Source organism: Euprymna scolopes, chromosome 7 (genome assembly GCF_053919585.1).
Source record: "Euprymna scolopes isolate OS-2025 chromosome 7, ASM5391958v1, whole genome shotgun sequence".
Lineage (NCBI taxonomy): Eukaryota > Metazoa > Mollusca > Cephalopoda > Sepiida > Sepiolidae > Euprymna > Euprymna scolopes.
Window position 1 is genome coordinate 100,070,849 of NC_136488.1, and position 25,271 is coordinate 100,096,119.

At 31.8% G+C, this 25,271-nt stretch overlaps 1 protein-coding gene and 2 long non-coding RNA genes across 5 annotated transcripts in view; 2 read left to right on the forward strand and 1 right to left on the reverse strand.

Annotated features, from left to right (window-relative positions):
- The window catches only part of LOC145279860 (uncharacterized), a 61,148-nt gene extending 46,492 nt beyond the window's left edge, over window positions 1–14,656 (forward strand). Inside the window, exon 2 of the long non-coding RNA XR_013868473.1 lies at window positions 13,492–14,656. This is a non-coding gene — a long non-coding RNA (uncharacterized LOC145279860). The remainder of the gene's footprint in view (window positions 1–13,491) is intronic.
- The window catches only part of LOC145279856 (uncharacterized), a 1,383,997-nt gene that overhangs the window by 1,346,410 nt on the left and 12,316 nt on the right, over window positions 1–25,271 (forward strand). The window lies entirely within an intron of this gene.
- The window catches only part of LOC145279858 (uncharacterized), a 172,092-nt gene that overhangs the window by 66,338 nt on the left and 80,483 nt on the right, over window positions 1–25,271 (reverse strand). The gene's annotated exons all lie outside the window — the stretch shown is intronic.

Consider the following 25,271-nt stretch of genomic DNA (forward strand, 5'->3'; position numbering starts at 1 on the left):
TTCTTCAAATTCAAGGTTATTCTTTTAATATAGAACAAACAAATAGTAACACAATTTAGATTTGAAAATCTTCCCATATCTACTGTTTTGTTTTATTTGTTTTTAGTTGATTTTTTAAATAAACAAAAAGTATTCTTTCCTTGAATTTTAGGATTAATAAATTTTATCCATTTAAATTCATTGAATATAATTGAGCAATAAACGGTTTTGATTGGATGAACAAATCAACTTAACTTTTAACTTGAAGACAAAAGTTATTTGATATGCCATTAACTGAGTTTCTGTCATTTGACCAACACCTAAACATGTGAATATTTGAAACCAAATTATAATAAAACAAAACACATGATTTTAAAGGAAAAACATAGCATATATACAAAGTGATCACATTAATCGCTGATCTTTTTAAATAAATCTTTTTAAAAACAAACATAAATCAGATTTGATTTCTTTTTTGTCTTCCATATTTTTTTAATAAACAAAAATTGAAATAAAGGCAATAAAATTGACAATATTTTCAGTTCAGGATGAAAAATATATGCAAAGCTTTTTTGTCCAAAAAATGAAGATTCCAATAAGCACCTTGAATATAATTTTAAAATAATGTTTAATTAATAAAATGTACAAATCAGGAAATTAGTGATTAGAAATAAATATCCTCTTTCATGGAAATTAATTTTTTTTGTAACAAAGTGTGTGTGGGGGGGGGGGTTAAAAATGAAAAAAAATCAAACAATCCTCAAAGAAGACATCTTCCTTGCATGTGTCCATGTCGCCTTTGAGTTGGAAAAAGGTCAAAATGATAAGGCAGCTTATACATCAATAAATTAAAAGAAAATGAAATTGTCATTTCATTAGACTTTCGGACAATTAACGATAGAAATTAAAACAAAACAATTTGTATAATAAAACGAGAAAAAAAAAAAACAATCTTGAAGAAAAATAAAGAAAAAATTGCATTGGAGTATTTAAAATTGATAATTATTTCTTTCCAGAGATTCTTTATCAAGATTTTGATCAAACAATTATTTGTCAGGCATAGAAAAAAAACAAAACAAAACAAATAAAATCACATCTTGACATTATTATTTGTGTCATTTGAATTGTTCAGACTATTGTTCTCTCCTTGGATGTGGGCCTCATAACGTTCTGGCCGATGTAATTTCCATCATCCTTCAGCCGTGTTTTCTGGAATCTGTACTTGATTATGACCAGATAGAAGTCTTAAGTAATTTGTAATTGTATTCTTTATATCCCCTTATACTGAAAACTAAATCTTCAACCTCCAGAAGATTGTAACTTAGAATGGCAATATTAAGATCGTGGCTGGCGGAATGATAACAAGCTACCATTCTGTATTAAATAAAGAGTTTAGTTTGAAATTCTGTACGGATTCCAGAGTTTGACAAAATGCACATGAACAAGGTCTAAGGTTACATCGGCTGAAACCTTGTGAAACGTTATTCAAAATAAGAACAACAGTCCAAATAATCCAAATAATAAATCATCTTAGTTTCAATTGTTTGTTGGTCACTGATATAGCAAAATAATTCTTTTGTGTTGAATTGAATGTGGATCTTGTATATATGAAAAATTCCAAGGTTGTTCATAAAACTGTTTATGCATTAAAACCAAAGATGGCGTAAATATCATAAAACACACAATTACTCTTTCGATCTTTTCGGAGTTATGTCATAATGGCAATATTCTTTTTATTTTTTATTTTTAAAGTCAATAAGTTCTTATTCTTTAGGGCGAAAATTATTCAACAATTAATATAATTATATGAATGTTTCTGTGCTACGAAACGAGTGCTGTTAAGAATTGAACATTTTAACGTGCTGAAAGAAATAAACGGTAAGATGAACAACATCTTGGAATTTGAAATGAAGACTTTTTGTCATTTATTTGTATATGATCTGTAGTTATATTTTTTATTTATTGAGCTTCATAAATAAAATGATTATTATTATAAAGGGCGAAATATAACTGAATAAGCATATTTTTCCCATATAAAAAGCAAAGTTGTGTGTCACGCCATCATGGTTGATCTAAGAGTCAAACTAATCACTGATTTAAAATCAGTACTTTATGGATGTCAAAAGTTCTTGGACCATTATAAAAATTAAAAGTAAATAAAAATAGCAAGAAACAGATGTTCCGCCATTTTTAGCATTCTCCTTCCGGCGTAATTTTCTATAAGTCATTTCATTACTAGTAATTTTAAATAAGAAATAATACTCAGTTTCTTATCAGTTTTTATTCATTTAAAGACTTGCCTCCAAGCAACATGGATATGAGTTACCTGACGAGATCTATAGGTTGATCAAAACAGTAGTTCTATTGTTGTAATCAATGTAATTTTGCTTACCTAGAATTGAATAAAATAATATCCAGCTCTTTTTATTGAGCACTATCGACACCCTCGTTAAATTTAATGGCTTTTACTTTTAACCGCGCACATATCTATACAGGATGAGTCACGGGAAACGAATGATTTTTTATGGAAAACAAAACTCTTAAAACATCCATTTCCCGTGACGCACCATATATATATATATATATATATATATATATATATATAAAACACCCATTTCCCGTGATGCACCATATATATAAAATGAATTTTCCATGATTGCGACTCTTCTACAGTAATTGTTCATAAAATAGTACCAAAATAATAGTACTCGCATTATTAAAGTATTCATAAATGTCAGTTCAAATGATTGTTCAAATATTTAGATTTTTGAAAGATGAATGAAGACATGGTTACTAGTCTCTCATTTTCTATATGCTCTGGAGTAAAAAAAAAATTCATATCCATTGAGCTTTAACTTGAAAGTCTGGCCATTAACAATAGATGCACAGTTACACAGGTGTGTATATATGTAATTACGTAAAATGTTCATTTTACAAAGTGACTATTGGAATTATGAGGGGGAAAATGGCTAAAAGCACAAACAAAAATGTTCTGTTTGAAAAACAGTTCGAAATCTCTGTACACAAGCTAGTATGGCACACTTATTTGAGGCAACGTCTTTCATTTAAAAAATAGTTACATGCATCATGAAATCCAAAATACTGTCAAGTATCCATCTAATAATAGAAATGATTATGTAAAAATATTGAGCAGTCAATATGTTAGAGTGGCGAAAAGCAATTGGACTTTCAAAACGAGGCTAATTTTAAGTCTGTCGTTTCAATGGCGTGTTAATATTTATCAAGCATCAATTATGAAAGCACGTATGAAATTAAACTGGACAACATTTGCAGGCTTAACCACTTGATCCTATCACATAAATCAGATGTGCCTTCAGTTTGTTTAGGGCATATTGGTCATATTTATTTGCCCCTGAAAACGTTATGGACAATTTGAATATAAAATTATGGTTGACACAAAAGAAAAGGATCAGTCTGTGTTTGTCTTTAAGCTGAAACGTTATTGTAGAATAATCTACATAAAAATAAAAAGTATATATCGATTTGAATAATTGGTGCAACACATACACTTGCAAGAAGAAGTCAATAGACACTCTTAATAAGAAAAACTACTGTCAGAGGATCTTGTTAGATCTAGGAAATATAATACTGATTATTTTCCCTCTGATGAATTAGAAAATCACTCGTGTAATAGCAGAAAGTGGAATCCCGAGGTCTGCGACAAATTTGGCTCCTCTAAAACTCTGAGAATTCTAATGCTTCTTTGACTGGTGATATAAGATAGATATATTCAAGTCTAAAACATACAAATAATATAAAATATTGATATTTCAAATTTTTACTGCTGCTTTGTCCGGCTCCAAGTGTTCACTGTTGAGCAAGGAAGCTGAAATTTTTAATGTTATTTTTGTGGGGGTTCAGTTTATTTCTTTCATTTCATGCAAGTGATCTGTTAAGTGTTTCTTTGCGTGTGTGTATGTATGCTTTATACATATATATGTGTATGCCTGTATATATGTGTATGAATGAATGTATGCATGCATGTATATTACAAAATTGACAAAATTTATCAGCCGAAGTTCATGCAAATTTCAAGCATTTTTTTAAGTGCTCATTTAATTTTAGGAATCATTCGGATCCTTCTCTCAATTTCTTTCAAACCTATCATTATCAGAATATATATATATATATATATATATTTTTTTTTTTGATACAACAGAAACACCCAGTTTTTTTTTTGTTTTTTTTACTTCATTTTCAACAGGTAAGAAAGGAATTCAGTACTTGTTTTTAACGCTTAAACATGACAATAAAATAATTTACGTTGAATAAACATTAAAGAAAAACATGTATTTGAACATTGTTCGCAGTTTCGTTTTAAACTGAATTACACAGGAAAATTCTATTGAGTTATATTCCAATTAAATTATTGGTTGTCCTGATGACCATCAAAATAAGAGTTCACTGTAAAGCAGACACACACACACACACACATATATATAATACTAGGAAAGTGTTGTTAAATTATCTAGTCTAATCACTGAATATTACATCCTATATAGTCGGCTTAACACTGATTAAAAATGATGATTATTTACAATTTTCACAATTTTTTTTATTATAGATGAGAACTTTCCAATAGGTTCCTAGCAATATTTGTAATTTCAAATTGCATGCATTCCCAGCTCCGCTATAGTTAGCATTTATTGGAGAAAGCTTTCAGTGACGAGGCGTTTTCTACATGGTTTAAACATATATATATATATATATATATAGAGAGAGAGAGAGAGGCACATGAGTCATTTTACTATTTCTAAAAAATTTTTTATCAATAAATTAATTTTTATTTACGTGACAGTAATTTTCATACATAAATGAATTAAAATAAAATTCCAATCTTTAAACTATTGAATAAATAAGAAGTAATAGAGTTCACTCATTTACAAAGACGATATTTTATTTTAAAATGGCGGAGTTATTTCTGCGCCACACAGTGACTTATGCACCACCCTGTATGTATGTGTGTGTATATATATATATCTTGAAAATGTCCTACAAAGTCGATTTCAACGTCTGAGGTTTGCCACAAAAAATAAGTTGTTCAGAAATCTACATAGATTATTTGTTCATAATCGTGAAGGCTTTATGCAAAACTGGCCAAAATTTTAGTATAACTGCTAATCCCAGTTGATGCAATGGCTACTGCAAGACAGAATAGTCAGTAGACCTCAGGTTATCAGTTATGACAGAAAAGAATAGACACCCATAAACACAGTTTATTTCAATAAATAACAAAATCAAAATTGGTCACAAATTAAATAACTAATATTTGGTTGACATTTCCTTTGCTGTTTTTAATGCTAGGACTCTTTTAGGCATGCCATTGATTGATTCTTTGGCTCGTGGCAGGCTTCAATGTTGTTAAATGCAGTTTTAATAAGATACTCTAAGTTATTTCAGCACTATCCGTATCTGTAAATATAAATAAGCATATATTAATCTTAAGAAAAATATTTATCTTTGCGTCTAATCTTTTCTGTCATATGTCTCAGATGGCTTCTTGGAGAAGGGCTTTTCTCTGATTATCATCTTTAAAATTAGTTTTTAATATATTTGACTTGCTGTACTTCTCATCTTTATCTATCTTCCTTCTATTTTGTTTGGAATAGTGCCGGCTTTACTGATATTTGATCGTCTCTGAAGAGCAGCAAAATAGACTAAAGATAACGTTTTCATTATGAGTTGCAAAACGTGCTTTAAAGAGTAAAGAAAAAATATAGGCATTCACCAAAATAAATAAATAAAAAATTTATGATCGTAGACTTATTCTTTTCTTTTGTCATTGGAATGTAACCAACCAGTGTGTGTGTGCGCGCGCACGTGTGTATATAAAATATATATATATATATATGTATATATATGTTTATGTAAGTACTAAGGGACATCTCTGGTTTTATTTTATAATGATTGCTTACAAGATTTAAGAAAATTTGCAAATGTTTTATAGAACATTTTTGTATCACAACTAAATAAAACAAATAAAATAGCTTTTAACTTGTGACTCATGAAGCCTCTAAAGTTCAACAAACATTAACATTTTGAAGAAGAATGTTTTGCAAAGCTGCAGTAAAAAAAAAAAAAAAAAAAGGAAACAAAAAGCTTTTTGGCAATCACAATATTTTTTTTCTTTTAATAACATCACATTTTTAGACTTGGTCAATTATAGTAGAAATGATAGAAACACATCTTCATTGATAATGCCAAGCGAAAATAAAATATCCCATCCAGAAAATTACATTTTTTTTTTTTAATTTTGCTTTTTTCATTGAGTAAGCCGTTGTCAAACTCATGAAGGCAAATGTTACAACGTTAAATAATAGTGACTATAATATTATATATATTACAAGCCAAAATTTAGTAAGTTCATGAAAATTCTGCCATTACTAACTAGCAGAGCATTACCACTGTCAATCAAGAGAAGAGTCTACCAGGTATCTGTATGCAATGTGATATATATATATATGTGTGTGAAACCTGGCCTGTCAGGGTTGTGGACATGCGTTGCATGGAAAAATGATACGATTGATGTGCAATGCGAATCTTAAAGACAGGCTTAGTTCTAATGACTTCATAGAAAGATTAAATTTTGATAGTACAGGGAGATATGTGTAGAATATGGACATCGATTGTATGACCACAAAAGAATGGATGAGAGTTTTGGGGGTAAAAGATGTATAGCAGTTGAATTAGCAGGTTCAGTTGACTGGGAAAACATGTGGAAAGGGTGATAAAAATAGACTGTAGAGAATAGAATAAAGATTAAAGACCTGGCCAGATATGTTAATTTGAAAATAGCATGTAAAATGAATGTTAAACTGATGAAAATCAAACTCATATATACAATATGAAATATATTTTTTTACATGACCAACAAGTATCTGGATAGTACAACCAGCATGTCAAGCTTTTCTGTGGTTGACTCACACAAGATAAAGCAAAACAATACATGCAAAACATTTTTTGTGCTTTTTTTGGTGGGGTTGTATTGTTTTCTTTTTTGTTTTTTCGTTTCTGTCTTGAGATACAAACGAAAAACCAAAATGAGGTTAAATGTATTCATGAATAATTTCTCTTCTGCTACCATTTTATTAATGCCATCTGCTAAGATCAGGTCGTCATCGACTGATACTCTATATGTTCTAAGCAGCATACCAAATGGCTTTTGGCAATTAAGATTGACGTAGGACACACTTTGGAGCCCTTTAAAAACATAGTCCAAATTGTAACAAATCATAAGCTCAATGCAGATTCATTTTGGCCTTCAGGGCATATATATAATGGACTCTTTCGTTGATTCCGATGCTTCTGTCACAACAACTAAGTTGCTCGAAAATCCACACAGATGATTTGTTTATAATGGTGAAGGCTTTGTGTAGAACCAACCACACTTTTTGGTATTACTGCTAACCTTTGTTGCTGCAGATGACTGCCACAGGACAGCGTACACAGTAGACCACGGGTTTTTACATAAGTTTCCTTCTCCTACATGCATATCTTAAAGATTTGCTTCGCTCCCAGTGAATTAATGTGCCTCCTGGAAATTTCTACGACTCTGCACGGTACATACAGCGCCTAGCCTTCCCATCTGGTCGTCCATCTGATACTGGCCAAGTTCAACATTGATTAACTTTGTGATTTGGCGAGAACCGGTGTATTAATGTGATAGTGTGTGTGTGTGTGTGTGTGTGTGTGTGTGTGTGTGTGTGTATAATATATATATAAATAAATAATGGTGAGCTACATTCCAATTACCAAAAACAGAATTTATGCTCGATGCAAATATCTCTATATATATATTTTTTTCATGTGTCTGACATGTTTCATTGTTTTGAAAGGAGATATGTTATCTTCAATTTATATATTAAAAAAATTATTAAAATAAACGAAAATCATGACTGTGAGCTGATTCTGTTTTGTAGCCATTGGAATGTAACTCAGCACTAATATATATGTGTGTGTGTATATATATATATATATATATAATATATATATATATATGCCTCTGTTCAGTCTCAAGATAAAATGGACACTGCTATAAGGGTAGCTGTGCATTTAATTGTGATGCAAGGGTTACAGAATCCCTCAACTATGCCTCTCCTAAATCGACACTGCTTTGGTTCAGTGGCAAGGAGAGGTTCAAGACTGACTGGAAATAATGCCGAGATAAGCAGAGAGCACATACATCACCTAGAATTCCATTTTAGTACTGATCAGGCTGAACGTTGTGTGTATATATATATATATATACACACACACATTTAACAAATACTATATTTTTGTCTTTGTCTTCACGTTTCATACTGAAATTATACATTTTTTTGAATACCTTCTGATCTGTGTCTCTTGCCATTTTGCTTATGCTAGGATCAGGTCATCATTAACTGACCTCTTCCATGGTTTAAGCAGCCTATTGCTGTCATATGAGACACACTTTGGAACATTTCAGATGACTGACACTGTACTAGTGTTTTTGTTCTACTTCCCACAGAGATTCTTAGCATGACCTGTTTTAGGGTACTGGCGGCCATTTTATGTTGGCCTTCCATCCCCGATTTTATGTTTTAAACCGTATGCCCTTCCTGGAGTCAACACACAGATTAAATAAGGTGTGGCAGTGATGACAACTTATAGGAGGTCAATAACATAGGATACCTGCAGTATAGTATATACCTTGTACTCGCTATTTTAAAGTTTGTATATTTTTCAAAGCTTTATAATTTTTATCGACATCCATGCAATCTTTGATTATTAATAGGGCTATGACAACAGTATATTCTTTTCCTTGTTTTGATTCTCAGGTATATATCCATTGATATCTTATGTTTTTATGTAGAGTGAGGTGGTTCTCGGTTGATTGTGTCTAACTGTGTCAGATATATACTTGAAAGTCAAAACCATGTAAAGAATATGCTGTTGTCATAACCCTAATGATTATAGTGATAAGTATTTGGCACAAACACTTACTATTGATATGAACACTCATTTTTTTTTTTTTTTTTTTTCCAAGTATATGTAAAAGCAGTTTTCTTTCTAAATGAATAAAAGCAAACGTTATCCTAACTATTTTTATATTACAACATTTTAAGGGTCTATCATAGCTTGGGGAAACCTTAAGGCTTCTTTCTCATTAGATACTACACCAAAGCATGGGGAAGAGTGCCAGTCTTTTCTCAGGAAAATTAAAGCTTTGAATTTTACAAGAGAGTTATGCTTAATTCTCATCTTGCAATGCAGAGTATTTAGCAAGAGGTCATCATCAGTATGATTCCATTAAGATTTTAAACCTGGTCTCTCAGACCATTTACGAACAGTCTAACCATTATACAGAATGAGCTGGTCAAAATACACACAAGAAAATGACTGTGTATATAAAAATATCCACTTGCCAAGATTAAAAATCAAGCTACAAAACCTTGGCTAAAATCCTTATTTTATTTTTGACTAAAATCTATTACATTATTTTGATTTTAGAAAATGTCTAAAAGTTAAAAGCTTAAACATAAGGGTGTACCATAGTCGACCCAGGACCCACACATTGTATACAAACAGTCACAAGGAAACAAAGACATGGAAAGAACGCGACTCACTTTCTTTTTCAGTTGAAACAACAGACATTTATTTACAGGTACTTTTAGAATAACACTTTGTCTCTTGCTCAAAGGTCTTCTTATTCTTCAATGTGCTTAACAAGACTCTGCTGTGTCGAACACATGGTACTATTTTTGTCTGGTCATGTCTTTCCCTGTCATTCTCATGCCATGTGTGTAACATGTCTATTCATGTCCTTATCAGGCTACATTTGTTTTTTTTATAATCTTTTTCTTTCGTTCTTTTTCGCTGTGTTGTCACCTCGCATACGGCTCGGTCATTTGCATATGTTTTCTGTAATACAGCTGCTGTTGTTATACATGCGTCTGCATTCTGTTACAAGGGATTTAAGAAGAACTTTAAATTTAGAGAATATAGCTTCATTTGTGTGCAACAACTATAGATTGAATTCAATGCAAATCTGAAATATTTGAGTTTTACAACGGAAGATTGTACCTATATTATATCCCCTAAAAAATAAAATTCTTCAAAGAAATCTAAATTTATAGAATATGTATTACTTGATGTCTAACAACTATTATGAACATTTCACAAAAATCGGAAATATGTGAATTGTCAGGAAGGGCTTCTACACTCTTTTTATTCCATGTTTTTCCTATCAAGGTGAAAAGGTTACTCAAGGTTAAGGGTTCAATGAGTGTCTAGTAAATGGTGAGAAAACACCGTGATGATTGGCATAATGATGGTAATGTTTAGGTAGAATTTGATCATTTAGAAAAACAGCTTAACAAATATTTGTTCATATTAGACTTGAAAACGGTTATGTTGTAGTCAGCTGGGAAGCAGCCCCGTGCTATTATGTTTCACAAACAGGCAGTTCTAAGAAAGAAACTTGTCTCATTAAGATTTCGTTTATGTTTTGTAGAAAGAGAAACTATTCAAAGTGGTTGTATAACTAAATATATCCCACAAAAGTACTCTTTCTGGCTAGTAGCTATGTTTAAAAATTCATTATGATTGAAGGAGTGAATCCTGTAAATACAAACATATAAATATATACACATACTTAGCTTTATACAAATGGAGATCTGTTGTTTCTCATTTTGTATTAACAAGTCGACAATTATCTCGAGGTAAAGCAAATAAAACGAATTTCTTTCAGATTCGGTGCAGATAATAAGTAGTTTGGATCTATCTCATCCGCCAATTTTCTTCTACAAACTTCTAGCCTTTCTCTTAAAAAAAAAAAAAAAAAAAAAAAGAAAAAAAGTCACTCATTGAGGGTCAGAATGAAGAAAAGCAATGGAAATAGGTTTTTAATTTGGTCTTAATTTTCTTGCACATAAATGCATGCAGAACATGATTCGCTGCAGCTGAATGGTAGTGTCACGTGACTGAAGCCATACACCAAGAAGGTGCCGAGAAGAATTCAAGAAATACTTTCTTCATAGATAATGGAAAAGCAATTAGGTTTCAATTAGCACAAAAACAAGAGTGGCAAAATGTGTCATTGAATAATTCTGAAGCTTATTTTATCTCTTTTGCTTTTTAAATGCATTAAAACTGGATTTATTTATTCATTTCCTTTAATTTTTCCTTCCATTTTTGTTTGGGGGTGGGGGATCCAACTAAAAACGTCCACCTCGCCCATTACAATCTCTGTCAAAGCTTTATTTTCTTCCCTTTCAAAATGATTTCGCAGGTGAAGGAGGAGGAGGAGGAGGGGGGGTTAAAATGCAAATGGTTCCGCTGAGATGGGCGCAGAGGGGGAAGGGAATGGCAACATATTTAACTACAAATTGATGGCTTTTAAAACACATTTTGAAACGTTGACAAATAAACACAGGACAAAGTTTAGGCTGCTATTCAGTCTTCATAAATAAAAATTGCAAAGACAGATTCTGGTTTGGGGATAAGAATTCTGCAAAATAACACAAATACTTAATCCTAGAAATTAGCGCAACTTTACATAATTCCCAAATTTTAAGAGATGCCAGTAGGCGAACGCCAATCACAGGTCTCGCACTGTCTGCACCCCCCCCAGATCAATGTTGCCGCCCCTTTACTTGTTTTACAACTACTTCCATGGAATGTGCTCTGATGTACTGGATTTCAATTCACTCCTTCAAACGTAAATACTCTTAACTCTAACGCGACAAGCAGCAAAATCGCACCCTACTTCATTGTAGAGGTCCCTAGACGCCAGAAGATTTTCTATTCTTATACTATGAAATTCACTCCGTGGTTACCCAACCATACCAATTTGAACAAATTTAAATGTAATGCGGACAAATATCTTTCTGCCCGGTTCCTCATCCATGTTGCCTACTATAAATCTGATTTCTATCAGAGTAGTCGTCATTGATAATAGGCATTCTTTGGTATGAACAAAATTGAAAAAAGGAAAATAATTTTTTTAACAACTGTCGTACCATGCTGATTTATACAAATTTATTATTAAAAGTACAAGCATAAGGTACTCAACTATAGTCGAGGACAACCTGAAGGCTCATTTTCCATCAGCTACTAAACCAGAAGAATATGTTACTCCTTTCCTTGGCTTACTTCATGATTTTCATATTATAATGGTGAGTGTTCAGTAAAGCGGCGTTAAGTACTATTTTTTTCTTTGGTATGAATCTATGGAGGATTGAACTCTGTTCTCCTTGCCCAATTATCAAACACGCTTACCAGTTGATAATATATTATAATTAATTAATGATATTTGCTTGCCACAAAAAATACACAAATATTTAATTATTTCCACAGTCAAACCACATCGCAGCTCACAAGGGCCATCACAGCCAACAAACGGGAAGTCTGTGTTGGCTGTCATGGCTCCTGTGAGCTGCGACGTAGTTTGGCTGTGGAAATTATTATATACTCTGTCACATTCTAAAAATTAAAATATTTATTTATAAAATTCATTTTTAATTTTATTCCATTTTTAATTTTAACTTTATTCCATTTGCTGCAAGCACGTTGATATTTGCTGCTGCATAACCATAAAACAACATTACCGGTCCACATGGATTTAAGGAGATTTGAAACAATTACACTTTGATAATGGTAGATTTTTCAAATATATTATGGAACGCGGCCACACACATAAGATCACTGTGTAGAAGTTTTGATTTACTATTAAAAACAAATGTTAAAAAATGACTTATTCTTTCCATCCTTCTTAGCACTAACGTGCCTAATAATACTCTTAACACTAATAACCTCCTAATAATGCTCCTCTATTTGCATTTTTTGAGTTACATAATGTTCTAATAATCTATAATCTCATTTACTTTTCCAGCTCTCCACAGTACTAGCCTAGCCTTGCCTAATAGAATCAAACATACTTTCCATGGTTAGAACTTCTTACCTATGGAGGTCCTGGATATGGCCTTAAACTATATCCAGTGGTGAGGCCCCAGCTTGCGGGCTTTGGGGAGTGTGGAGCCACCCTTTAATTGCCATTGCTCCCAGGTCCACTCTGACCCGGAGTGGTAGTACCTGTTAGGGTCCCAACTATGGGTTAAATAGAAACCGACTTGAAAACAACAAATATATTCTATTAAAAAATTTTTCTTCAAAATGTTTGGATTTGGCATTAAATAACCTGAAAAGGGTTGATATGCCGTAAAATAAAAACAACCAACCAATCAATCCTACCTATGGAACATATTGCCACAAGATTACTTCCCTGATAGTTACACGTAGTCACTTTTGAATCTAATATCAATAAACACTTGTCATAAATCGTCCCAATAAGTCATCAAATTTTATTCATTCCATTCATTATTTTCAATCCTCTTATAATATTCATCATCATTCAACTCTCAAGCTAAGGACTAAAAAGTAAGAGCGATAACACTTTCCTGCTTTAATTGTGTAACTAATCTATGAAAACGAAAGATTCTGAAGTAACACTAGTATTTCTGCTTATTTCAGGATTGTGTCAAGATGTCCTGGATACCATACCACTGAGCTCGATCAATTCTGCGTCAGCAGAGATACAGCGGAGATTATGCAACCTGTACAGGTGACATCTCAAGTTTCTTGAGACAGAAAGAAGTCGTTGTATAATACGAGTATACCCGTCCTGGCATGGGTAACGAATTTTGTTATTAGCTACTAAACAACAAGACGTCACTCCTTTCTTTTTTATGTCCCTTATAAACGCTTTTTATAATTTTGATCAAAATCCATTACAAGATGCTGATTCTAAAAACATGTTTAAATTTATTAAACTTAAGGACTATTAAAAGGAAATTGAAATTCAGAAAATGTTGCTTAATTAGTGTCTAATGACTATGGATGGCATTCAATGCAAATTAAAAATTTTAAAATCAGAAGTTCAGCCCATATTATGACCCTGAAAATATTTTAGAATACTAAAAAAAAAAAAAAAAAAAAAAATGAAATTAGAGAAATATTTATTAATTGATATTTAATACGTAGTGTTTAAATTTTCCCCAAATTAGCTATCTGAATTTTCATGAAGGGCTTCCACACGTTTTTTATTCTTTTGTACACAACTAAATAAGATAGCAGGCATTATACCTTGCGACTGTATTACAAAATTCATAATGATCGGTGAATTAGTTTAAGAGTGATTCGGTGCATACGAATATATAAACATTCTTAACTTTATATACATTACATATATAAAATATATTTTATTTAAAGACTATACATTAGTGTTTGTTGGGTACACCGAGGTGTCATCTAACTAGAATAGGTTTAGGGTAGAAACCAGGCTATGATGGGAGACTAACTTTTCAGAACGATCCAGTAGGTAAACTGATATAGCATTAAAGTTCTGATTTTTTTTTTTTTTTTCTTTTAGTTGAGGGTTGATTGTTTGTATTACTTGTTTTAATCGGACTATTGTTCTCCTCTTGAGTGTTATTCATGCAACGCTTCAGTTATTGTAGCTCCGACCTTCATCAGACATGCTGGTCGCTATCTGATATGGCATAATTAGATTGATGAGACATTTGTACACTCAACAGACACTATAATGCATAGTTTTAAAATAAAATGTTATATTATCTCTTGTAGAAACTACAATAAAGCACTTCACTGTTTTTTTTTTTTTTTTTTTTTTTACAAAGCACTTATCAAAGCCCGGAGGCCACTCGAGGATAAGGGTTAATGAGTATACAGTAGTCAATGGGAAAATATCGTAGTAATCATTAATAGTGGAAATTTGGTAAATTGGATTACTTAAGGGGACGGCTCATCAAGAACTTGTTCACATTAGACTTGGAGATGACCATATTGTAGTCAGTTGGGAAGCAATAAAATGGAACAAAGTTCCATAGGTGTGCAGTTCTAAGAAAAAAAGCTTTGTCCATAGAATCTACGTTTTAGGTTTAAGCACCGATAAAGAGTGGGGAAAATTATTGATATTACGTAACTTTTGAAACGTTATACATATATTGAAGAGAAAAATAAAATGATTATCTGATAAGTGTTAACCTATATTTACTCTGTACTTTATGCATTTTGAACTTTTCATGTGGAAAAAGCCTTTTAATATATCTTTATATTTTAATATAATTTGATATTATACTTGGGGTTTTATTAGGTTTGAATCTGAAACAAACTTCATCTTGATACTATATATATGTATGATGTTTTGGGTTATTAGAAAAATAATCACTTGATTTCCTTAAATAAATTAACGAAAATCGAACACGATTTCACTTCCAGTTTAGTGCATCTGCTCGGTCTAAGAGATTAGAAAAAATTTAACGTTAATTAGAGATGTCTCCTCGGCTCAAGACCAAAGTATTTGATTTCTTTGGCAAAAACTGTGTCTGACATCAGAACTCGGCTCAAGTCTCTCTCTCGAATGAGTGCTCATTAGTCCATAACAAATCAAGAACTATAACATGCATTGTCTTTGAGACAGGCGCTCACATTTGTACTATTAACACCCACTTTCTATAAACACAATGATTTAAATGTTCATATCTCTCTCTCTCTCTCTCTATCGTTCGGAGATCAAGCTTCAGTAATTTTTTTTTTAATTGTAAAAAAAAAAAAACTCATGAAAATCAAAATAAAATTCAGAAATTAATTAATTAATGAATGAATCAAGCAAAAACAGGCATGTCAAAATGCCTTAGATATTTTGTGATTTGTATCGTTTGATGAAGAGAGGTCAGCGTTATTTTGTTCAGCGGCCATTTTGCATTTTAAGGATGAAAATCCAACTGCCTGATTTAAAAATGTTTTTTTTTTTATTATTTTTTAAAAACTTTCTTTATATAATATAGGCCAATGCATTTCCTTTAAATTTTAAGCAACAGAAAAATATTTGATTTTCAGGCTTGTTTTCTTAATGAAAGATCATGTACAGTTTTGTTTTAGACAAAAATTTTCCTAAAGAGATTATTTTTGTAGTAACTTTCTGGATACATGCATCCCCACGAGGGCAGTTAGACACATGATCGTTTTTTTAATGTAGGGAAAAATCCAGATCCCCAAAACAAATCACTCTGGATTGAAACAAAAAATTTAATTGCCTCAATCTGGAAGGATTTCATCTTCACTGACCGTGAATAGAAAAGGTGAAGTATTAGAACAGATACTACAGTTTGCTCCTAATCAAAATACCGAGAATCATGAGAATGAGTTGATCCCACAATGTTATAACTTTCTTTAAAATGAAAAAGAAAACCTACTGGCATTTCGATGTATGGTCACAGTGTAGTAGCTGTTGCTGCATTGGGTGTTATACTAGTAATTCTGTCATTAGTAATGTAAATAACATGTAGGGAATGCTTAAGGTGTTGTATGGTATGCATTCCAAAAGTAATGCTTCCCAAACGGATCAGAAGGGATCGTAAATTGCAGTGTTATCATGACTGAATTTCATCTCTCTTGATGGTGTGAGACTCTAAGAAAGCAACCGCTCTCATGGACGTGTGCCAGAAGCAGAGAGATGCGTGATTGAATTTCTGGCAAAAGTACATGGAGAATGGTGGTGACTATGACGAACTATAAATTCTGAGGGACAAAAGGTCGCTCGTTTTTATGGTATCACTCCAGTCTTCATAGTTCTTCAACTTTTTGAGTTAAAAAACAGGAGGCTTTACTTTTGGAATGAGCCTTGTATGTAGCATACTACTAATGGAACTGGCGTGTTGGATCAGAGGAAAAATATCAAAGTGTGGCGTTAAATTCCTTGCAAAAGTGCATTGAGAATAGTGAGTAACTAAGAATAGATGTTTATTTCATATGCATGGTTCTTCCATATTAAAAAAAAATATATTTATCCCAAACAAAGCATATTATCAGGGGCCAAATTTAAAGGAGGTGTCTTAAATGGGAAGTTCTGCAGAATAGTTTTTATTCAAGGTTTCCTTCTTTAGATCTGCAATCTATGCCATGAGTGTATGCACACTTCATATAAAACTAAATTAAACTAAAGCTAGCATAATGGTCCCTACGTCTAGAATCCATAATGATCGGTTAATTAGTTTAGGAGTGGAGTGAAGCCTAGAATGTAAATAGCATATAGGGAATGCTTAAGGTGTTGTATGATGGGTGTTCTAAAAGTAATGCTTACCGAATGGATCAGAAGAGACTGCAGACAGTGAGTTTCATCTTTCTGTTCTAGATATTGACGGTACTCGTGAACATTTCACAGTTGTATCCATCTTGTTAGTTCACTGTACATATTTGTACATAAATACATATGTGAATAGTATTATAAGTATTGATAAAATGTTAATGTCAGTCTCTCACAATGAAATGGAAATACTGCCATAATAAAGAAAGTCTCATAGTGATTTGTAATTTTCACAAACTGAATTTAAGTTGCTTTTTTACCAGCTTCCAAATTAATGATAAAAAAAGTTATCTAAGGAGATGTTAATGCTTAGAATGTTATCATATTCATAAAGTGTTTGCCAGACTTCCAATTTATCTTTTTGCTAGCAATGCATATATTTCCAATTCAATGCAATCCTAACCCTCTCCAATCTTTCTCTGAAAACACCACTGTCATTTGCATTAGTGCTGCCAGCGCATGTTACCTTATAAATAGCTCAGAAAATGGTATATATTAATCAAATTTCCTTGAATAATAAAGCCTGGACTTTCGGTGTTCATATTTTTTTTTTTTTTTTTTTTTTTTTTTACTTTTTTCGAGATGGGGAAAATGAAATCAAGACAACTGGCATCTCCATTTTGTAAGGGTTTTCCCCCTCAATTTTGCAAACAATAACTTAAAGATGGTGCATAGCGTTTCTTTTTAATTTCTAACATCAATACAAACGAATATTTTCATGGTCTATCGTCTTATGTATTTCTTGATTTAAAATGACTCCAATCAACTAATTAAAGATAATACTTGCGGTATCAGTAAAAATTTCACTGTAATATCCCTTAACTGTTGTATATTGCTGCTGGGCTTTAAAATATTTTCATTATATGGACGTCCGGCGCGAACGCAGATCCCACAATATTATTATACTATTTTTTGCTCAAATTGAAACATATTTAAGTACTCTGGTTAATGTAGTTTCAGAATACATCTGTTTACTGTGGTCTATCTCCAAAACCATTCTGGGAGTTTGTAACATACAGCATTCTATGGATATCCGGTGAGAACGTAGATCCCACAATATTATTTTATCAACTTTGTTCAAACAGAAACATACTTATCTAAATCTTCTGTTTTAATGTAGTTTCATAATTATATCTGGTTATGGGGCTATATCTCCAAAACGCTGATATTGCTGTTTCATTATTTTTTTTTAGACAGAGGAGATATTATGCTTTGGTTCTAGCCTAAACGCCAAGATAGAGTATTTTAGTTCGTTTGTCACGTTTGATACTACAGCGGCATAAGATGAAATTTTTTAAAATTGTATATTTAGCTGCCGGGCGATCTCTCATCTACTTTAAAAAGAGGTGAAAAGTGATAACGTACGTACAAACATAAAATGGCTTTAACATATTATTTTACAGATTCTACTCAGATTTACTCCAGAAAATTGAGAAAATAAAGAAACTCATGCTTTCAGATATTTGTTTTTAAGAAGGAATAATTTCTGACTTATTTACGTGTGTGTGTGTGTGTTCGTCTTCCAGAGGCTTTGATTTTAATTTACAATGAGATAGCAACTTATAGCAAATAAGTCCACCCAGAAAACAGTATGAACGGAAATATTGTTTTCACGAGAATGCCTAGCCTCATGATTAGGGCTGTGACACCAGAATATTCTTTTCATTCTTTTGACTCTCCGGTATATATCCGATACAGTTAGACACACTTAATCAACCGAGGAACACATCCGTCTATATAAAACATAAGATATTAATGGATATATATTCAAGAGTCAAAACAACGAAAAGAATATGCTGTTGTCATAGCACTACTCATGATATAAAAATATTCATAAACAGAATTAAAATAAAAAACTCATCAAAATTGGAAACAATAGAAAATTAATGAGATGTTCTTTTGCAAAGCAATATGCAAATTAGTAAATATGACTTTGATCGCATACACATTAGTATATTATCAAGTATTATTCTTTTTTTTTTCTTTTTTAAAAATTTAAAATCAGCGTTTTGACCGCACTGCCAGAGCGAATATTTCATCGGTAAAGAAACCAATTTTTATTCATAATTTTTCACTGTTTTCTTTTGCAGTTTGGATTATGGTTGTATCATTTCTATGTTTTGAAATTATTGAAAAAAGGATTCATAATTTGTATGATTTGGACTACTGTACTCATCTTAGATGTTATTCTCACAACGTTTCAACCGATGTAATTTCCGATCTTCTTCTTCCGATGTCTTGCCAAACTTGGGAATCTGCACAAAATTTCAAACTGGATTCATTTAATCCACACGAGTACAGGATTAAGTAATTCTTAATTATGTATGAGCTCATTGCACTTGTGCCCTCCCAACCTCAACTTACATATCTCCAACAAACCCGCTTAGCAAAAAAAAAAAAAAAATCACACTCCTTTATTGTTGAGGTCCCTAAATGCTAGAAAGCCTTCTACTCTAATAACTTCTTCTCTCGAACAGCTAGACTTTGGAATTCCCTTTCAGCTACTTGCTTCCCTAACTGTACTGATATGCAGAAGTTTAAATGTAACGTAAACCAACATGTTGTTAATCTTTCTTAAGCATGGTCTCAAATAGCAGCCCCCTATGTCCAAGTGCCTTGTTTGGGGTAAACGTGAGTAAAAAAAAAAAATAAATAAATAAATAAAATAAAAATACTGCCGGTAATGAGGATTGAACTTTCAACCTCCAATAGACTGTTACTTAAACCTGTACCACAATGGATAAAGTTTTATGTGAGTCTAAAATCTATTCTTATTTTAGATGTGTAAAATTTCTACCTATTACTGATGGAATGAGAACAATCTACATGCATTCGCTAAAATAAATAATTCAGTTAGAAATTATGTATAGATTCCCGAATTCGACATGTCGTAAGAATAACATCCAAGATGAGAACAGTGGTCTAAATTATCCAAACAATACAAACTAAATATCGATTCTATAATCAACCCAACACTTATGTACGCTTTAGATGTGGCAACGGTTATTGCACAAATTGTGAGATCAATGTGTTCGATTTCTGTTGTGATTATTATTTGCATAAGAAAGGTATGAACCTCCAGCTATGGGTGAAATAGCGAGGTAGACAAAACCCTCAAGCTTTGGTAAGAGCAATTAATCGAGGGAAAACTCTAAAATGTGATGTGATCCACTGTGCACGGTTATTCCCATGTTTTAATGGATGCTATTAAGGGTCCATTTGATTCTATAAATATCACATGAAATTTTAACAAACAGTTTCTTTCCAAAAACTTCCTGTCTGTAGAACACATTGGTGCAGGATGGCTTTCCTTCAGGCTATATAACGGTTGTCCTCAAGTCGATATAAAAAAAAAAAACTTGTCAAATCGTAATGAATTTTTCCCATTCCATTTATTAGTTTTAATCGTCTCATAATACTTCATCACCATTTAACTCACAATATCATCCACCTCATTAACTCTAACCTTCAAGTGGTTTTTAGTTTTGATAAATGGAGTATTTTTTTGTTTTTTTTTGTTGTTTTTTTTTTGTTTTTTTTGTTGTTTTTTTTTAAGTGATTTCTCCTTCCGAGTTTTGATTATAGAAACGGTTCTCCATTTTCGAAATATTTATCCATAAATAAACAGAGCTAAAAAAACATTGTATAAGAAAGCCAGAAAATCACATAGTGAATTAATGAGAGTTCGTTTTGCAAAACCATACACAAATTAGTTAACCTTTGGATGACAATCGCATAAGCATGATTGAGTATCATGGAGAGGAAGTATGCCTTATTATCTCAGTATCAATGCAAGAAATGGCTAAACTTTATAAATATACTGAGGTATTATTGTATATCCAGTATGATTAAGACAACGGTTGGTTTAACCTTAATTTTTTGTCATGAAATGAACATTTCTAATTAAATGCCCATCTGTTTCTTGGAATTCATTGTTCCTGGCAGATATGTCTGTCTGGCAGCCATTTTGTTTGCTCACTGTACATATTTATACTGCCAATTTTAGACTTTGGTTTCTCCAAAAAAGAACTGACGCCTAAAAGCTGTTAACCCAAGATATTTGTGCATCATGTAGGACTAGCCAAAGAGGAAATATGTTGAAGCATTGAATTTTTGACCAATGAAGGATTGCGTCAGCACATTTTGCTTTGTTTTTTTGTTTTTTTGTATTCATTAAGTACATACTCTTCTAAAAAAAAAAAAAAAGAGAGCGTTACAATACTATAATCCAATGTAAGCAGAGGCAAATATATATTCTGAAATAGTATAGGAAACGGAATTGAGCATTAAAATAGTACAAGAATAAATTAATAGAAATAATTGTATTGTTTCGGCTCAAAACAGACGTAAACTAATCTTCATTACAAATAGACATTCAACCTTTACAATGAGTACCTGATTCTGAACGGTGCACAGGGCGGTTCAGTAGGTATTTTATTAGCCAAATAAATACTGTCATAGACTATGGTCAATTTTAGACTGATGCTCTCCAAGAAAGAATTGAAGTTTAAAAGCAGTTAATTTAAAATATCTGTGCATCATGAAGGACTAGCACAAAAGAGGAAATATATTGAAGCATTGAATTTTTGACCAACGAAGAAGATTATGTGAAACGATCTTGCTTTTTATTTTTGTATTTATTAAGCACATAGTCTCTCTCATGCCTAAAAGAGAGAATAAAAAAAAAGGATGAGAAGAAGAGATCGTATTGCAATAGTAAAATTCGATGTAAGCTTAGGCAGAGAAGTAGTTGATTATAATATTAAGAGTCAAGATATAAACATGTACAATAATATGAATTCAACTTTTAGCGATTAAAACTTTTTTTTCAAATGGCCGATTAAAAATATTGTAGAAGCGGTAAAACATATAAATGACAATAAAAACTGCAATTTTTTTCGGATGTTTCCAGGGAATAAATGAGATTGTTTCTTTTGTTATTTCCATCGTGTTTCAGGAGCAAATGGAATTGATTCTCTTCCTCTTCAATTTGTATTTTTCAATCGGTACTCCTCTTCACCTTCAGAGGACACGGATCCATCGTCCTATGGATTTCTTCAGAGCATCAACCCATCTAAAACAAAAATAGAAAGTAGATTTAATAATATGACAGAATAGCACACACAGTGTTGTCTTTCATATATGTTTCAATTATAGATAATATTGACTTTAAAGAAAAATTAAAACCGATTAATAAAAATAAACGCAACTCCATGTTTATATTTTTAACTCCATCCAGCACTTTTTGGCAATCAGAAGTACACACACACACATATATAACATTGTCCATATGCTTTCAATAATCTCAAGAATGTCAGGGGTAGTTTAAAAATATAAAAGCAATGAGTTTTAGCTTTCTGTGATTAATTTGTTTTTACTGTTATTTCTCTCAAAATCAAAGAAACTTATTCCACATTTTGCTAATTTGTAGAAAAAAAAACTCATGGTTGTTATGGTGTTATTTATTAATTCAATGGCGAAGAATTTATTAATTAGGAAATAAACATGTTATTTTATATTGTCTCAAAATTGGAACTCAAAGTTAAGGAATTTGATTTTGTATAAGAAACAAGTGAAGCATGCATGGTCCCCCGTGAGTGCACAGTGAACGAGGTATAAAAAATGACTAAATTCAGCATTGCCCCCACGCCATTTAGCCCCCAAAGTCCCCATATTTTAATTTGAGTTCAGCACCATGCAAAACTGCAAAATAGACATACACAGAAAATGTTGAGCAAATATGGTAAAATAGTCCCAAAAATGGAGTGTTTTATTAGCCTTATCCCAAGAGTTATCGCGAAGTATAGACAAACAAAATTATATAGAAATCAGTTAGTTACAACTTTTCAGAAAGTTTCATAAAAATCCAAGGCATTAATTTTTTTTGCATAAGCACAAAAGTGTCAATTTTAGCCATTTTAACCCGAAAGGCACCCATAGGGGGGCAACCGGAGTTTTCCCGGAAAATCTGTTAGTTTTTTTTTATTCATATCATGTTTAATGTTTGTGCAAAATTTTGCAAAATTCTAAGGCATAGTTATTGAGAAAAGTGCGAACAGACATGGGTGAATTTACAGGTTCATCTTGCTTTTATCGCGGGGGGGGGGGCTAAAAATGAATTCCTCATTAAAAACTGGTTCTATAATGAAGTGAAAACCGTAAAATGTTGATTCATCAAATAAAATAAGTGAAATGGTTACTTTGTGGTTTCACGTTCATTATCAAAGACATAAAGCAATGAAGATTTTTCAAGAATGAAAATTTATTTTATTTTTTTAATTATTTATGTTTTAATTTAGAAAGGTGGATGGACATAGAAAATGTAATAGTTATCACCAACAACAAATTTAGTTTTGAAATTAAATGTATCTATAGAAATACTTTGTTCCTCATTTTATCCAATGCATAGATTATTTATAAAACTTCTTGTTTATGTTGATTATATATAATGTTAGAAATAATACCCAATACATTTCCTGATAATTTAATAATCGTTATAATTCATATAAACGTACTTACAACTCGATCCAAAAATTCGAAACGTGAGCTATTCCCCTTTTTTTCTGCTAAAAACATGGCGACTTTTACACCTGAGTAAGGTCGAAGGTTACATTGAGCAGATAACACTCAAGATGAGAACAATTGTTGGATTGTCAGACCTAATTCATATAGGTATCAGAGATATAAGTCTGTGTATCTATTACTACTGGAAATTTGGTATCTGTCCGTCTGACGCTGAAACTATACTTCTATTATTGCAGTATCTGTCAGTGCTTAATTCAGGGAGAGGGGTCGTGTAATATCTATTCTGTGGTCATGATACTATTCTCCCAGGCATTCCCTACTCAGGTAGAGATGAGAGAAACATACTACTCGTCCAATTTTGCACCACAATAAAGTGCCCCCATAAAGATTAAAATCAAGGTATCATATTAGACCACATGCTTAGAATTATTACTCTTTCTATAATCAAAATCAGGTAATAGATTTTGATAAACGTTAGTGTCTAAAATTGAAGCCTTAAGCTTAAGAGGTCTTAAGAAGAAATTGAAATATTACATTCATATTTAGAATATCTCAGAATGTGTCAGTATTTTGCCAGATATTTTGTGAAAGAACTAAATAAAAATACATATTAGGATAAACTACAATATCTAAAGATATATTTGAATTATAAGTTTTTAAAAGATATCATGCCCATATTATGATCCCCAGAAATAAAAAGTCCAAACTATTAAATGTTAACAAATATTGGTATTATATGAATTTCATATTTTTACTCACTTTGCATAAAACTAAATTAAACGATCTTACTGCAATTGTGCATCCTAACGTAAATATTTTCAATTAGTCGCAAAATCCTACTCCTTCAATGTAATGATCCTGAGATGCTGAAAAACTTCTTATTAATCAATTGTAAGAAAAATAACATTTACGAAACTAAGAGGTTGCTAGTTTCAGTATGATTAATCACGTGTCTCATGTTATTAGTTTTTTTTAACCAGATGCAGTTTGTAAAAATTTTTGGCATGTTACCTTTATTATGAGATAAAAAGGGGGGGGCAAGGAAAAAAAAGAAAAGAAAACTTGGTTAATGGATTTGATTCAAAATTTTAATCAGAAGTTATAAATAATACCCCCTATGATCTCTTGATAATTTAATTATCTTCATAATTCGTGTAAACTTTCTTCCAACTAGATCCAAAATTTGAAACCTTGGAGTGTAGAGCTAACCCCTCTTTTTTATTCTTGCCAAAACAAGGCGACAACACTTGACGAAGGTCGAATGTTATATCGATCGAAATATTGTGCAAATAACAATTGTCTGATTAGCCAAATAACACAAAAACTTGTAAATGTTCATTTTTTTTTTTGTTTAAATAAAATAAACGCATAAGCTCACCTAAGTTTATAATAAAAGAAATGAAATAAAATGCAGAAAATAATATCTGAGAGAGGGAGAAAATAAATGAAAAACAAAAACACACACAAAAAAGAAATAAAAATCTTCTGGTAATAAATTAAATCCAATGCTTAACCTGTGCTAATTCCTCTTGCAAGAGGTTTAAGATTTTATGGGGTTTTTTGGAGGGACGGGGGGGGGGAGGGCTCTAAGATGCTAACCTTTCAACTTGATGAGTCAGAC